The sequence below is a fragment of the Microtus ochrogaster genome, chromosome 2, assembly GCF_000317375.1.
Source record: "Microtus ochrogaster isolate Prairie Vole_2 chromosome 2, MicOch1.0, whole genome shotgun sequence".
Lineage (NCBI taxonomy): Eukaryota > Metazoa > Chordata > Mammalia > Rodentia > Cricetidae > Microtus > Microtus ochrogaster.
Window position 1 is genome coordinate 64,477,752 of NC_022010.1, and position 18,122 is coordinate 64,495,873.

Consider the following 18,122-nt stretch of genomic DNA (forward strand, 5'->3'; position numbering starts at 1 on the left):
ATATATATATATATATGAATGAAAGGTGTTTACATGATCTGGCAATGTCAAGGACCCCAAAGCCTTAGACTGGTGGAGTAATGTCAAAGCATTGTCTGTGGAAATGAGGCTCAGAGTGAGATGGAAGTCTCCACTTCCAGCCAAGTATAAATGTGAACAGTATGTGCAGAAAATAGCCACCCAAAGCTTTCTATCCTTTGAGGTTTATGGCTTGAAAATTGCTGCTTTATAGAGATTGTTGCTATCAATATTAGCTAAACTTGCCCTGTTAATCTAGATGCATGCCATAAACTAAGCTTCCTTGTCTATCTGCATGCAATAACCCTGTCTCTCTACTCAACTCAATATAGTAAACATACTGAATTTCTTGGCTGTTATGGTTTCTCTAACAGAAAGCATACAACACCCTATCATAATTTATACCAGATGATACAGATTTGACTTTATTATTCTTTCAATTTCAAGATATAATCGGGAATAGACTTTGTCCCATTTACATAACACACATCAGATCCCACATGGGTCTGCCAGGTCCTCTATCACAAGGTAATGAAAAATTGACTAATTGTTGATTGGAAGTATGCTTAAGGCCTCAACATTTCATAAGAAACATCATGTCAACAGCAAAGGTTTAAAGAAAGAGTTTTCTATGACACGACAACAAGCTAAAGAGACTATGAAGAGATGTCCTACTTGCATATTCTATAAGCAAACACCATTACCTGCAGGAAGTAACCCAAAGAGTACTCAAAGGAATGAAATCTGGCAGGTGGGTGTATTCCACTTCACAGAATTTTGAAAATTAAAATATGTACGCTACACCATTGACACTTATTGAGGTTCTGAATGGGCAACTGCCTTGAGCTCAGAAAAGGCTGATTCAGTAATAACGCATTTATTAGAAGTTATGGCCCTCATGGTTATATACCTGCACAAATAATGACAGACAGTGGCACAGCATATGTCTCTAAGAATATGAAACAGTTTTTTGCTTATTATAATATAAGGCATACTACAGGTATACCAAGCAGTCCTATAGGTCAGGCAGTTATAAAAGATCAAATTGAACAATAAAGGACATATTAAACAAACAGAAAGGGATGGAAAATACGCCCAGAAATAGATTGTATAATCCTTCATTAACCTTGAATTTTCTTAACTCTAATGAGAAGGGAACAATGGCAGAAGAGAGACATTGGGTAATAGAAAAAGACTTATTTATTAAATCAGCCATTGTATTTCAGGATGTGTTGATCTCATATTGGAATTCTTGATATGTGCTATGTTGGGGAAGGGGTTTTGCTTTTGTATCCACAGTTGAAGAAAACTATGGATTCCATCAAAATTAATAAAGACTTTTTTGTTTCAAAAAGAGAGGCCTCTTGATAAAGAGAAATGACAGTTCATCCAAAGAAGTGACAAGTATACAGGTGGTAAGAAAACCTCATATGGGTTGGGGCAGGGTTCTATTCTTGTCTTTGCAGGAAAATACTCATCTTTAAAAAGTCAAAAGACCTTATGAAAAGATAGCTATCCATAAATAATCATCTAACAAAGAGAAATCTAACTTATGATGTTATATTATCTGCATGGTAAAATTTGATTATCTGAACATGTATACATCTGGGTTTGCAATTGGACAATGGATATCCTTCTCTAAATCCAAGTACATTGTTAAAAGAAAAATTCAAATTTTCTGTCTCATGTCAGGAGCATCCTGGTATGAGACAGAAAAAAATTTAGGAAAAATTTTACTATTCTCATACCTATTTTGTCTATATCATATCTTTTGTTAAATATATGACTTTATGAATAATGTTTAAGCTTTCCAAAATGAATGGTATATTTTCTTGCAATAATCTCTGAAGTTTCTAGAAAGAATATGGGGCCCCACACTAACAACTCCATCTGTTTAATATGATGTCATGAAGCTTATAATGCTACTTTAAGATCAGTATTGGGTACCAAATGCTCAAAATGGTTCCAACTTGGTTAGCTAAAATGGTGCACTTTTTATAACATTCTGGCAAGAACCCCAAATAGGAACCTCAAAAAAAAAAAAACCCTACCAAATACTCAGAGACTATTTGCAATTATACCAGACAGTAATCTTAAAATTTAACCATCAATTTACTTTCACAGGATCCCATAGAAAGAACATCACCCCTGTGACAGTTGTGAGAAATTCTAGAAGATGACATCCCCTCTCCAACAATTCTTGTCCTCAGGGTAGGGACATTGATTAAGGGCTGATTATAACTGGTATAGGGTTGGGGGTTGGGGAGAAATTACATAGCTCAGGGATCTCTTTGAAAAAAAGGGAAATTGAATGGGATAATAGTAGATTAGTGTGAGTTTTATCACACTAATAATAATTAGTAATAGAGTGAATACTTGTGAGATATTATTTATAGGCAATTTACATTGGTATAGATTCTTACATATTGATACAAATTCAAATTATATTGAATATTCTATTTCTATTTACAATATTTGTACACCTAGGCAAACTATTTTGTCATATTGTATGCATTTTCTATCTCTGTTAAAGACATTTTGTACATGATACAATTTTAGGATGCATTAATCATGCTGCATTATACATTTCTCCCTCTGAATAAGATACTTGCACATTGTTTACATTTTGAGCTCATTGTCCTCAATTGCTGTACAGTGGTTTAAAGGTTGTTTAATTCTAATATAAAGTTTTAGTCCTTAAGTTATACAGGTATTAAATATTATAGGTCAATAGTCATTCATGTTTGTCATATTTATAGTTAGACTAATTAGGTTCTTTAGCTACATAGAGATTGTATTCTGCTTAGATAAGTAATCTTCAATCACTTCAAAGAACTGTAGAATATGGATTTAAATAACTTAGGTTGATGTGAGACACAATTGCTCCTATCAGCATCAAACTATTCCCCAGAGAATGTTTAGTACCAAAGACGACACTTGGAGCTTATTTTCTTCTTGGCAAAACTGGCCATTATGCAAAGAACTGCCCATGCCTCAACCATTGACAAAATGTTTGATGTCTGAACAGAACAAGCAGGATATAAGAAAGAATATCAAGCTCTGCTAAAACAGGGTAAGATCGTTCTAAAACTTTTTCTCCCTGGGAAAATAGTCTGTCAGTTACTCTAGACCTTACCCAAAGTTGGTTGCTTCAACGTCGCAAATGAGACTTTGGGCAATTGCCCAGGTACCTAGTTGTCTCTGACATGTATTGCACATTTTTAAAGCTGCTTGATTGTACTTCCTACCTACTCAAGTAATATTATCTCCCTTCTCAGGCATTTGATGGGTTTGAAGATTAGATAGTCATAGTTAATTTCCTCTTATTATATAGCCAAGGCATTTCTAATACATTATTTAGAATAGCATGATTATTTGAACATTTAGCTGATGTTCCTCACTTAATATAGTTTATAATGGTTGAAATTCTATTTTTATACTTGATACTTGTTCTTATTGTATATAGTTTTTTATTAAGCTTAGAACTCTTTTATTTAACAATAACATAAGGGGAAATGCTGTGGTAACCCCTTCAACCAGTAGCCTTTAAGATATCAGCCCACTTGGGTGTGACCTCATACACTGTAAAAGCCAATGTAAAGCATATATTCGCTCTCTCTCCCAGCTTCTGGATTTGGTTTATGTTCCCCATTCATGCAGAGAACTGTGATCTGTGAGTTTGTCCCTAAATAAATACCATTTATTATACTCAATTCTGAGCTAGTGTGAGATTATTTTGTAACTTCTGTTTTTGAAACATCTCATAACTGAAGAGATATTGTTATTCACAGCTTAAGAAGAAATATGCCTGTCTAGACTAATAATACAACCCAAGATGTACACATGGTTCTTTGGTGATATTCAGTAGATGCTTATTAAAATATATAATCTTTTTTTGATCCAATTAGGTCTTCTCCTAGAGAAATTCCTGCATTTACTTCCACTTCTCATATAGGTAAAAACAAATTTGCTATTGTTATTTGAAGCACTTCTCTTTGAATCAGTATCCCCTTCCATGTAAGTTGGATCATGTTCTAGTTTAGTCATAGTATTAAGGTACATGGCATGTTAGGACTCTGATTTGAGCTGTGACTGGACCTCAGTGCATTAATTTCTTACTTACCCTTGTACATGACATTCTAACTCGCAACGCAACACATCACATTGTGTTTCCCATGTCTTAACATGAGTGGTAACTCTTTCTGGAAATCCATGAACACTATTCCCAACCCCAGTTAGACACTTGATGAGCTCCATATTCTCATTCCTAAGAATCCCTAAAAGCTTCACTCGTGTATTTCATATTTTTCAGTTCTATACATAGGGTTTAGTCTCATTTTTAATAGTTCTTTGAAAACTATTTTCTGCTTTTCTTTTCTCTTTGTGCTGCTATAAAATTTGATATTCCCTATGGATCTTTTCAGAGCTATTTGTTTCCATGAAAAAAAAATGTATTTTTTGTTTTGTTATTTTGAGGAGAGACACTTTATTCATTTTGTTGATTCCTATATTTAAATACACTCCCACAATACAATTAAAAATAAAATCAATTACTGTACTTAGTGTTCAATTTCCTTGTTTTTCTTCTGTCTTTCTCCACAGGAAATCATTTATGAACATAATTGAAAATTTATACCCATATTTTTACTTCCCTTTATATTTATTCAAATATCTTTAAGGTACCCCTTTAATTCTCCCACCTGAAACTGTACAATCTTATAAAATTATTTTCAACTGTATTCAGATATTTTAATAAAGAGGTCCTTTAAAATAATATCTCAATGATTTATTTAGAATTTTAAAAAACAATGAAATTGAATTTGTGGCATGCATTTATTTTAGATAAAATTATTCCTCTAGATAACTTTGAAGCATTCTTATAGTGATTAATTGAGTAATATTACTAATCATAATTGAAACTCTTAAAACAAAGTTGACACATACAGAATCAAAGAATCGTTGTACAAAAACCACATTCATTCAAAAATTATGAAAAATAATGCATTTTAATTGGAAAATGTTTAAACTGTGATCAATTTGACACCATCAATAATGGAAAAATCAAACCAAGAACTTGTGCCTCTGCTTACACAGAGAAGGACTTAGTAACTTTCTTCCAACTCTCTGTCAAAAATAAATAATGGGGTTGTAATCACGGAACATCGATGCCCCAGGTTGAGCTATAAAGCCATAAGAGAAACTTGCCTTCTTACAAAATGACCTCATGAACAGACATGAAAAACTATCCCAAAAGGAACAGATATCATCTTGATTTGATAATTATTTGGTACCTATAATACCAGAATTTAAATTTCAACAGTAGAATTAATTTAATAATACAATATTTTTTGAAAAACTTCAAAATTATAAACATCTTTTCATATGTATTTCTTCCTTTAATTTTTATTTTAAAACAAGTTACTCAAATGTTTGGTGATAAATACTAGGAAGATTCACACTCAAGACTATTAACCTGGAATAGCTTTCAAAAATCTTTCAGTGTTTTGTGTGTATATATATATATATATATATATATACATGGTGTATATATATATATATACATGGTATATATATATATATACCATAAATATATATTGCATTGATAAGAAATTAGGGAGATGGCTCAGTGGGTGGAAGTAACAGCTACACTCTCTCAGAACTCATATAAAAGCTAGCCATAACAACACAGATACATGGAATAGAAAGCAAACCAATGCTGAAACACAAGGGGTAGAGACAAAAAATCAACAACAACAAAATATGCAAGAGCACACTAAGCTGTCACAAAGAGGCCCTGTTTCAAACAAGGTAGAAAGGCAAGGATAGCACCTAAAGTTTGTCCTATGACCTACAAATGGAACATATGAACCTGTATGCTAGAATATGGGCATAAACATATACACATCATAAATTTCATATGTGCACAGATAAACACACACACACAAAATACACAAAAAGAGAGAGGGGGGAAAGAAAAAGAATATACTAATCACTAAATTTTTAGTTTAAATGATTAGATATAATTTAATTAAAATAAAATTATAATGATTATTAAATAACAATTTAATGAAAATAGAGGATTATTTCTATGTTCAAGTGTCAAAGTAATTTCATCATGCTGACTTGAAAGTATTTTAAAAGTAATACATTGCATGAAAAATTTTAAACATTTTAATTATATTTTACTTTATCTCTTTCAATATTTGCTTGCATTCATTATCAAGCATCACACACATGCCTGATGTTCACAGAGACCAGAAGAGGACATTGGATCCCTGGCGCTGAAGTTACACGTGGTTATGGGCTGCCACTTGGATTCTGGAAATTGTAGTTAAGTCCTCTGAAAGAGTAGCCAGAACTCTTAACAGATGAGCCATCTGACGTGCCTCACAGAAGACATTTCAGGGAACATCATTTTCTTCCAACTAACAAGTAAACCACAAGAAAAAATCATCCTAAGGATTATGAATTACAAATTTCCAAGATGAATTTTAGACTTGTATGTGAATAAAACTTTATTTATATTTTTAATTTAAAATATTATTTCTCTGATTTATTTTATGTTCTAATTTTGTTGCTTGCATATTTTTATTACTTTTTTTACTCATTGCATTATATGCATAATTTTTCCAGTTTACAAAGTCAGTTTAAGATTTTGTGTCTTTATGTTGGCATGAAAGTGGAATTAATATGTAGAAATTGCTTTAAATTAACATTTTTATTTTTTATTTTCACGCTATTAAAATTATAACTACATATAATCCCCCACTTCTCCTCCTTTCCTGTGCCTTATACTTTCCTCAATTTGAAATTCAAGACCTCTTCTTCTTCAACCATTTTGTTACAAGTACATATAAATAAACAACTATATAATGTGACCTAGTTTCCTTCATATATTTGTTTCTAGAACTGAACACTGAGTATTTATGGGGAACCCATCAGAGAGTTCATCCGTAGGGAAGACTACTCCTCCATCTATAAACACTTGTTAATTACTTGTAGCTCTTCATCTGCGTGTGACCTGTGTAATTTCTCCTGATTACATTATTATGTCAACTGGTGTTGAAATTCTTCAGCGCTTGTTTAGACAGCCATGTTGTTGAGATTTCATGATTGTAGCTTCCCTCTTATAGCTTGAACATACAACCAAACAATAGACCTTCTGTTCTGTTCATCTGGCTCTTGGAATTTTTCTGCCTTTTTTTTCCATGTAGCACCCTGAGACTTATATGTGGAAGTTGTCTTGTAAATATATTAATTAAGGCTAGGTTCCCAGAATCAGTTGTTCACTGAATTTTTACTGGTTATTTCTTTAAGGTGAAGAATTCAGTATGGCTCCTACTGCTGTGAAAAGGAGTTTCTTTGATGTTTAATGAGGAAGTGCTAGAGGTAGTGTAGTGACAGCTTCCGGGCAGCCAGCCTAACAATGAGAGTCATGAGAGAAGGTTAACAAGGTTGTCTGCAGAGTCCTGTAGTGCCAGCATAAATTCACTGCAGTGTGCTGCATTCTTATAGCCCATCATACCTACAAAATGCCTACCTGTATGTATGCAGGGAGCAACGAATACTGTATTATGAAATCACAATTATGTTAGTTAGCCATTCACAACTATAAGCTAGTATATGTTTGTTGGTCATGCTTAAGATAGACTACAGCAGACTTATATGTTTAGTGATCTAGGTCTATTTAATTAGTTTTTGGTGTTTGATTTTATTTTCACTAGGGATGGACTCACCTGGAGATTGCCACAACAAAATCTTTATCAGTGTTTATCTGTATAAAAATTTGCACAATTTTATGGAGAACAATATGTTACAGAGAGGGAGCCACTTGTTTGTTCCAGCTGCCCAGCTAGCTTAGCCCCAAAATAATCTCACGAAAACTGTATTCATTAAATCACTGTATGGCTCATTAGCTCTAGCTTCTTATTGGCTAACTCTTATATTAATGTAACCCATTTCTATTAATCTGTATATCGCCACATGGCAGTGGCTTATCAGCAAAGATTCAGCATGTCTGACTCTGGTGGAAGCTCCACAGTGTCTCCCTGCTCCGCCTTCCTTCTCCCACCATTCAGTACAGTTTTCCCCACATACCTAAGTTCTGCCCCATCAACAGACCAAGGTAGTTTCTTTACTCATTAACCAATGAAAGCTATACATAGACAGAAGAACCACCTACACCAGCAATATAAATGAGATATATTCACATTGTGGAATAATGATACCATGTGATTTAGAGGGCTTAAAATCCTTGTGCTCAGAAGAGCACTAGGGAAATCAAAAAATGTTAAATATGAAGTACTCTTTCTTCAAAGTAAGAGATGCATAGCTTGATCTCTGCCCAAAAAACTTGAAATAGATGTGGTTAATAGCTTGGTGACCTCTGTGTTATCTGTATGTCCAGGGAATCCCTGAGGCTCTAACAAACCTCTGGTGTTGTTTATAATAATGCTTTTCTGTACAGATGAGATTGTTTTACACCAAGAAAGCTTTTTGTTTTTAACCAAATTGTAATGTACTCAAATATGTCTAAAATAAAACACCCATAGTTAAACTCTAGATGTTTGAAACAACTCACACTAATGACTCATAAGGAACCAGATTTCCTACTGGGCTCAGGGGGATCAACTCTCTGTTGGCCAAGGTATTTGCAGAGACAGCAAAGTGATGATTTTTTTTAATGTACTTAGATTTTGGTTTTATATGTTTAAAATACTTTCTTCTAGCTAATTTTATATAACAAATCTAAATTATAGCTATTTCAGTTTGGTATTTAAAAATTCCTCATGTAACTAGAATGATCCACTATGTTTCTTTGTCTGGTCTAATCAATTTGCCACATTCTCCTCCAGATTCATGCAGGAACACAATTCAATACTATTTCACTGTGTGTGTATGTATGTATGTATGTATGTATGTATGTATGTATGTGTATATATATACCATCTGCTTATTAATTCTTGTCTGAGGAATACAAGGGCTGATTTCATGCATTGATTATTGTAAATATAGCTGCAAGAAAACTGAAGTACAGATGTATCTTCAAAATTCTGACTTCATCCCCTTTTGGATATACACACACTTGCCCATGACGGATCCATGTGGGAATTCTATCCTTATTATTTAGGGAAATTTCTACACTATTTTCCATACTATTATTGCTTTCCTTTCAAAACTGTGTTCTTTAACTCTCTAAATTCTCTTCAATGCACAAAAAATACCAGCAGGAATAAATTCAAAGAAATATCTTGCTTTTGGTTTTTGATTAACTGATACTCAGTAATTTGGGGTATTTATTTCAAATATTTCCTTTAGCACTATAATTCCTATGAGTTATTTTATTTTGCTTTTAATTTAGCAAAAATATTAATGCAGATCCTTTGCTCAGTTTTCAGTCTTAATTTCTCTTTCCTTCCTGTTGTTAGAGTTGTTTCACTTCAGTTTTGTGAGATATTTACTTCTTAAAATACATGCTGCTATTCAGGTGTTTTTCTTCATTCTGCAAATTGTGTCTAAACAATGTTAACCATTTCTTTTACTGTAGAATAATATTAATGTATTTTTGAAATATTACATTCATTTAGATGTCTGTGTGTTTTAATGTATATACACACAAATATGGAAGCATACTGTAGTATGTTTGAGGAGGACAGAGAAGACATGTGAGAGTAGATTCTTTCCTTCCATCATGTAGGCCCTGAGAATTGAACTCAGGTAGTCAGTTTTGGTGACACACAGCTTTAGCACCTGAGAATATAGCTGGCCCTATACTAATTATAATAATCCCTTTATGTTTTATTTTATTGTTCTTGCCTAGGAATCCATAGTTTATAAATCCATAAATATTTTGAGGACAAATCTGTATATTCTCTCTTTTTCACTATTTTTTATAGCATCAAATTATAACCCTATTTTTTTTCAAAGCAGGATTTACTATGTTTTGTATTTGTTGCATTTGTATTTCTTCTGTATGAACTTGATATAAAAAACTCATTCTCTAAGGAATAAAAGAGCATAGCATTTGTGAGCTGCTTGCTATATACTTAATATCACTTTTCAGTAGCACAAGAACCCTGAAGACCAATTAGACTTCAATCTAAATCCAGGCAGCTTTTCTTCAATTTAGGGTTATTTTTTTTAAATGAGGGGGAAAAAAGCTGTTCTGCATATTTGAACTTAACTAGTGTTTGAAATTTAAATTTATGGCAAATTTTGATTTTTTTCAAGCTAAATTAAGAGTAAGCTTTCTTTTTTTGTGAGACTTTGCTTTGTGACATATAATACAAATGAATTACATCACACTTGGATTTAAAGCTAGTTGCATGCTAAAGTGGGGTTATGTAAATAAAACACCTTTCTGACCTGCTATTTTGATATCTATAATAGTTATAAACAAAGTGTTAGCTGTCTTTTTAATTGTGTTAGGGGCTTAAACTGTGGTGCTCTTCTAGAAGACTGGGATTAAGGTCCAAACACAAATGTTTAGGCTCACAACCTTTTGGAATCAAACTCTAGGGCATCTGGTGCATTCTCTGGCCTCCATCAGAACATCAAGCACATCATGGACATATATACACTTAGACAGACATTTATACACACAGAGTGAGTAAATCCTCAAGATACATGAATATAAATGATGTTTATTTTAAATATCACTGTAAGAACTAATTTATTTTCATTGATATTACTTATTGCTGTGATTTAAATACACCATTTATTATATACTCTAGATTTACATTATCTATTCCTTATTCCATTTTCCATTTGTCAGCATTTGTGGAGTAACTAAATGATATTTATGACTAAATTCCACTTAATTTAATGAGTTATAATGAGAAATTTGTATCATTCATTAATTTTCTTGTGATTTCTCCCCATTTTTTTTTATAAGAAAGGCTTCTTTGTAGCTTTGGAACTTGTGCTGAAACTAGCTCTTGTAGACCAAGCTGACCTTGTTCTCACAGAGATCTGCTTTCTCTGCCTTCTGAGTGCTGGGATTAAAGTTATGTGGCACAAGGGCTGACTGGGATTTCTCCATTCTTCACCATCACTCTGGCATTTCACTGTCATGCAGCAATGTAGAACAGTATATTTACACATTTCTTCCTCTAGCATTTTATTTCTGCATATATTATAAATCTTAACATATGGCAAATATTTATTTATAAATTAGTTTCTTTAAAGTACTAAAACTACATATTTAAATACATTTACATTAACTCTAGTGATGTGTAATACTAATAGTGTAGTATATGTTAAAATTTCAAAGTCTCTATCAAAATACTGATGGAATTTTAATTTTTAAACATTTTTGGTACTGACTGATCCTGCCAGACTTTATTTGACTGAAAATATGTAGTTTACTTTAATGCTTAAAAATTCTTGTTCCTAGGTATTCACATTTTTTATGTTGTTTTCATAAAACACACTGATCAAAAGCATGTTAGAGAAGAAAATAACCAATTTAGAGTTCACTTCTGGTTCATAGTTTGTCACTGGGGGAAGACAAAGCAGGAATTAAACCCAGATCTTGAAACTTACATCATGGAGGAAAGCTCCTTCCAGGCTACCTCTTAGGTTCATGCTTAGTTAACTACTGTATATAGTCAGGATCACCTGCCCAAGGAAAGGTGTTGCCCACAAAGGACTGGACCCTCCTACAGAAATTCCCAATCAGTATAATTCCTCAATGATATATTCATAATCCACTCAGAGGCAATTACATTCTTTGTGGTCATTCTAAACTGTATCAAGTTGGCTATTAATGCTAACTGGTACTAAGGATCAAGGGTTTTAGATAATTTTTGTCCATCTTTCTGAATGTTTGATCATCATACTGCTCTTTTGTCTTGTACCTGATGAGACATTTAGTGTCACTGGTGATTTTTCCATTCATGTGCTAAAATGGTTTTGTTATCTTACTACGATGTGAATTCTTTCCATGTTTTCATATTTAAACAGGTTTAAAGCAGATTGATTATAAGAAAGTTGGTAGTATATTATTCATGGCTTCTCCCTGCCTTCCCTCCTGTGTGTGTGGGTGTGTGCTCCCTGCCTTAACTGCTGTGTGTGCACGTAGGTGTGTGTGTGTGTGTGTGTGTGTGTGTGTGCATGCACGTGTGCATGCACGTGTGCATGTGTGCTTGTGTGTATGTCTTTAGGAATTAATGAGTCACATTTCTCTTTTCTCCTAATACTTTTTTTGAAAGTATCACACATATATTGATATCATAAATTTGTTCTAAAGTGTATTGTTGTTTCCTTTTGTATGTGTAACTTTCTGATAATCTTATTCTCTGTGTGTATTGTTGCTTCTGTCTCTGAGTGTGTGTGTGTGTTAACTTGTGCCTGTGTGTATATACATGTTACCTCAGGACTGTGGTAGTTAGACCTAGTGGTGCATACTTGGAATCTCAAGCCTCTGGGAACTGAAAGTGAACTGCTGCAAGTTTGAAGACAACCTTATCTACATTGTGAGACAGTTATTTTTGAAATGAACAACAAAATGATAATTTTCTATTTTAATTTCTATTTCTGACATTTTTATTCTTAAACAAAATATTCAGTCTTTCTCATGGCTTCATGAATTTAGAGTTTAGTTGCAATATCTGTTTAAAAGTATTTATTCTAGTGAAGTTTGTCACTATGTTATTTCTGCCCCCATCTTAGTCTGGTGCTGTAGAGTTTTCTGCGTCTTTAACTTTTTATAACACAGTAACATGTAGTAAATTTTACCTCTTGAGTAATGGTCATTTGGTGCATAAGTAGATACTGGAGGTTCTTTTATGGAACTGTAAATTACATAGAAAGATTTTCATCTTTTGAGTCCTACTTTTATGCTTTCTTTTTAAATATGAGACCATTACTCAGTATAACTATTAACAGAAAACCAACAATATATGGTTCCAAATATAGCTTACACTCTGGCTGGAGATAATAAAAAGTATTCCTGGCTCTGTGTGCTCAGGTTTCTGACCCTCTGATGACTTTTGTTTTCTTTTTTCTATATTATGTAGTTTACTCTGATGCTATTCCTTTCTCAATCTAAGGAGATTAAGGGGCTCTCTGAAATTCCTGACTTTTGAAAGAGGTCTATAAACTGTTTAATCAGTACCTTGGGGAAAATATGGCATGCATTTGCTTGTTTACTTTATGACAGAAAGTACTTTTAGTTGTCAAATGATTAATACACTTGAAGTATTGTTCATATATTTCACATTTTAATTTGTAAGGAAGAAACACAAAGTTAGCTTTTAACTTAGAATGAGGAGGACCTGATTAAGTCATTGAAACTTTTTTTTAATTGCTCTCACTATGATATTATATTGAAACAGTATGGGAATGTTACTGACCTGAGAGAGTCTACAGATTGTCATTGTCCTTACTGTTTCAGTGGCAACTATTCTTTGTTTTGATATTTCTGGGTTAAATATTTAAGGATAAAATTTAGTAATCATCTGTATAACTCAAAAATTAAATGAAAAATATGTTCAGAAGAAGAATGCAGCTCCTTTGAAATTATCTTAATTTTAAAGCTAAGCATAGCTTTAGAGTCTAGCTTCCCTCATTAGGTGTCTCAAGAACAAAGGAAAAATTATTAATTGCACATACACACATTATTCTTCTAATTTATACTGTACTACAACACTATATTTAGGTCTATCTCATAGACAATAGAAATTCCTTTTTAGATTTACCTATGTTGCATCAAAAAAAAGCTCCATGAGACAATTTACGTAACAAATAGCTCTGTTCTTGTTCAACTATGTTCTGCCTCATTAGCAGGATTAGCAGTCTGAGTTATTAATAAATTTGGTGTTGAAAGTCTATTGATAATTTATAAGTTCAAATTTCACAGTTTTGTTTATTAACGATAATTTTATGTTCCCTTGGTGATATCTGTTAACAGCCTACATTTTTCTTCTCATTGTATCTAGAGAGGGGAAAGGGAAGCAGACTATAAAGTAATAAAAACATTTTCAAAATAAATAAACAGTAGTTCTTGGGCACCAGGAATTTGAACCCTTGCGTTTATTTCCTTCCTCATGGTTATCTTCTAAATAATTAAAAAATCAGTTACAGACAATATGACTTTCTCATATTTCCCCTTCTAATGTATACAATATAGGATTTTAAAAATCTCCTCCATGTAACAGAGAGAATGAGTATGACAGTGTGTGTGACTTAACTTTTTTAAGAAATACATTTTTAGAATGCTTTCCCCATCCCTCAACTCCTTAGAGAGACTCCTCATTTTGTTGTTTCTCTCTCAATTAATTAATTAATTAAGCATGAGTACACACACAAACAGAAAATGAAAATCAAAATGAAGAACAGTTAAAACAAAAACTGCCTGACAAAATATGAACTAAAAGTTTCCTAAGAAAACATGGCATTCATGTTGTGTTGGCCAACTACTCCTGTCTGGCTTGTATAATGTTTGACATATTCAGTAACACTTCATTTTGAAAAACCAATTTTTTCCCTTTGCCACAAAGTATCAGTTGAAAATGACTTCTTGGTAGAAAACAGAACCCAGCATCTACTTATCTCCCCCCCCCCCCGCAGTGCTGGAACTCTATCTTCTTTGAACCTGTGCAGGCCTTACACAGACAGCCATAGTTTTTCTGAGTTCATATGCATACCAGTCCTGATATATCCGGAGACAATCTTTTCTTTGAATAGTATTTCACCTGTGGTTTTAAAATCGTTCTATCTCTTCTTCCACATAGATCCCTGATACTTGAGGGTAAGGGCTTGATAAAGCATCCTGTTTATGGCAGAGTACTCTAAGATCTCTGGCTCCCTGAAGGTTATCTAGTTGTGCGTATACGTGTTAATTCCCACCTGCTAAGAGAAGAAGCTTCTCTGACGAGGGTTGAGAGGGACACTGATATAGGTATAATTATATGTCATTAAAAATCATTTATGGATATGCTCTTTTAGCATTCTAGTAGTAATAGGTTTTTTTGTTTGTTTGTTTTTGGTTGTTTGTTGCTGTTTTTCTCCCTAGAACCAAGTCCTACCTAGTCTCAGGTTAATGGTCCCATTAGCGGTGTTAGGTATGAATTCTATCTCACAGAGTGGACCTAGAATCCTTCAAAAAGTGATTGATTAGATAAATTTTATCACATATGTATCACTATTCTACACAACAGTTTACTTTTGTAGGTCACTGTTTGGACTTGGGAAATAATGATGATTACCTTCATCTTCTAATATCATGCATAGTATCTTCTAGCATGATGAATGCTAATCAGTAGGTGTGAAGCTTCAAGTGGGTATGATTTCTCCATGTTCCATGACATATGTAAATGCTGTATTTAGAAGTAGGGCATTACCATCAGGCTGCAGAGAACAGCCAATAATCTCGGCAATAGACATGATGTTTCAGTAAGATGCTTTATATCCCATTATCCAATGACTCAACAAGACATAACTCATTTCTTGCACTAAAGGTTTTTCTTGGTGGAAAAGAAGATCTAGTTTGACACTTTCTCACCTATTAGTAACTCCAATTAGGTTCTTTTCATGTTTATATATTTTGGGAGGATTCTACAGTAACAAGTTTTTATATGATTTTTTTTTAAAAGATCTTTGGTAGTAGCTTTCTATACCTATCTCCTTCTTTTATCCTTTTCTCTTACCACTACCCCAAAATGACAACATATGATGGCAAGCATATGGCAAAACAGGAACACGTTTACAACTACCATGGATATCAGTGTGGAAGTTTCTCTGGAAGATGGAGTCAATGAAACTCAAGATCCAGCTCTACCACCTTTGGGCATATACCCAAAGTATGCTTCATACATTCAAAAAGGTGATTGTTCAACTCTATTCATAGCTGCTTTATTAATAATAACCAGAATTTGGAAACAACATAGATATCCTTCAACAGATCAATGGATAAAAGAACACATGGTACATTTGCACAATGTAGTATTACTCCACTATTTAAAAAATTAAATAATGAAAATCGTAGGCAAATTGATAGAACTGGAAAAAATCATCCTAAGTGAAGTAGACCCAGGAAGACAAATATTGTATGCTTTGCTTATATGTGAATATTATTCTTTAATTCAATGATAACCAAACTATAAACCATAGAACCAGAGAGATTAGGTAGATAGTAAGGGACTGGGAAGGGGCAGATGTATTTCTCCAGGGAAAAAAAGAATATATAGTTACAGATGGATGGGAAAGGCTGGATTGGTAGGCTCAAGTATAGAGAATGAAGAAACATGTGGGTGAGGAAGGAATATGTGGAGAAACATTAATGGCCACTTGAGAGGTTGCATTGAAAATTGTGAAACACTAGATAATTCCTAAAGCCCATGCATTCATGAGGGCAATCTAAATAAAATCACCAAATAATGATGGAGACAGAACTAGCACAATTGGATATCCTTTGTCACCAACTTAATATTTCAGCACTAGGAATGAGCAACATCTAAATAAATTGTTGGTCAAGAAGTCCTTTGGAAATGCCCAAAGAATTCAGGCTGTTGTAAAGACTATAAGTTACTCTCCAAAAACTGATAGCAATTCTCTATCTCCAAAGACAATGCCTACATAACTCATTGAAACAGAGAAAAAGAGCTGATGCCTACTTAGAGCCTTCACACTTAGGTGCTAGAGTCTTAGGTAAAGGAAGATGCTCTTCATTCTACCAAAGGATAAACATAAACACCAATCTAGACATAAACCTTTGTTCTGAAATGCTGTTAGCTTTGTTTTATCTTTTGATATTATATTTTATTGTGTTGTATTTAATTTATTATTAACTCTTAGAAGGCTGTTTGATTTCTAATGACATACAGAAAGAGGACAGATTTGTATGAGAGGGAAGGTCAGAAGGAACTGGAAGGAATAGTGTGAGGGGAACTGTGATACATATATATCATGTGAGAAAAAAATCTATTTCCAATAAAAAAAAAAAATAAGAATTATAAATAGAGGCTAAGAAAGGAAATCAGTAGTTAAGAGTGCTTGCTGCTCTTAGAGAAGGTCAAGGTTTAATATCCAGCACCAGAATGGTAGCTCTCAGTCATCTATATCTGCAATCCCTGAAGATCCGATGCCTTCGCCTAGGCTTCATAGGCACAGGATGAAAATAGTACACAGTTTTAGGCAGAACACTCACATTCATAAAATAAAAATAAATTTCATTTTAAAAAACCAAAAATTCTTTTACTCTTTTAGAAGATACAAATGTATGTTTTGTTAAAAGCTAACTTTAAAACACAACTGTGTGCTCGATCCAAAATCATGTAGCATTTGAAATTTATTTGTTAAAACTATTAAGGATAAATTGAAAATAAGGAAGTTACATTTCTTTAGATATTATAGTTAAGGGACAATGGCAGACCAAATAAAGTGAAACCTTAGACTAGACACAGTATGTACATGTAAGGAAAACTTCTTTTAAATGATATTTTTTCTTCAAATAATAGAGAAATATAAGTAGGTTAATCGCTTCATCTAACTTGCTATAATGAAGCCAAAAGGAGCATCATTTTGAAGGCAAATCATTGGTGAGCCATCTCAGGATGATCATTTTCTTATTAGCTTCATTTTTCAGCTTTTCCATCATAGAGCTATATTTCCTTCCAGTAGATCTCAGATGTAAGTAGCATACCTCTTGATAGGCTTCCCAAGATAGAGTAAGAAAATATGGAAAATGAATGTAAAGTAATGCAAAAGAGTTTTGCAAGTCTATTATGAACCATAAAATTGAAATGATATCTCTCATTTAAATTACAAACCTTCAGAGTTTGCATGATTTATCAGAGCATAATGGTGCTGCTCAAAAACATTTACGAACTCTCTCTCTGGAAACACTTCTTGAGATTGTATGATGATCTTTATCTGGAGATTTTATTTTTAAGGCATATTTTGTTGGTATTTTCATTTATATACTATTTAAATTAAGGGACCATATACTTTATTCAACATCTTATGGTTTCTAAAGGCTTGCAATGTTAGCATATTTATAATGCTGAAATATGTGGCATAATGAAGAAAAACAAAGGAAAGATGCAGACTGTAAGCTGAAGGTAATTTTAAAAAGGAATGTTGTTGTAAGAGGCCACTTGTTC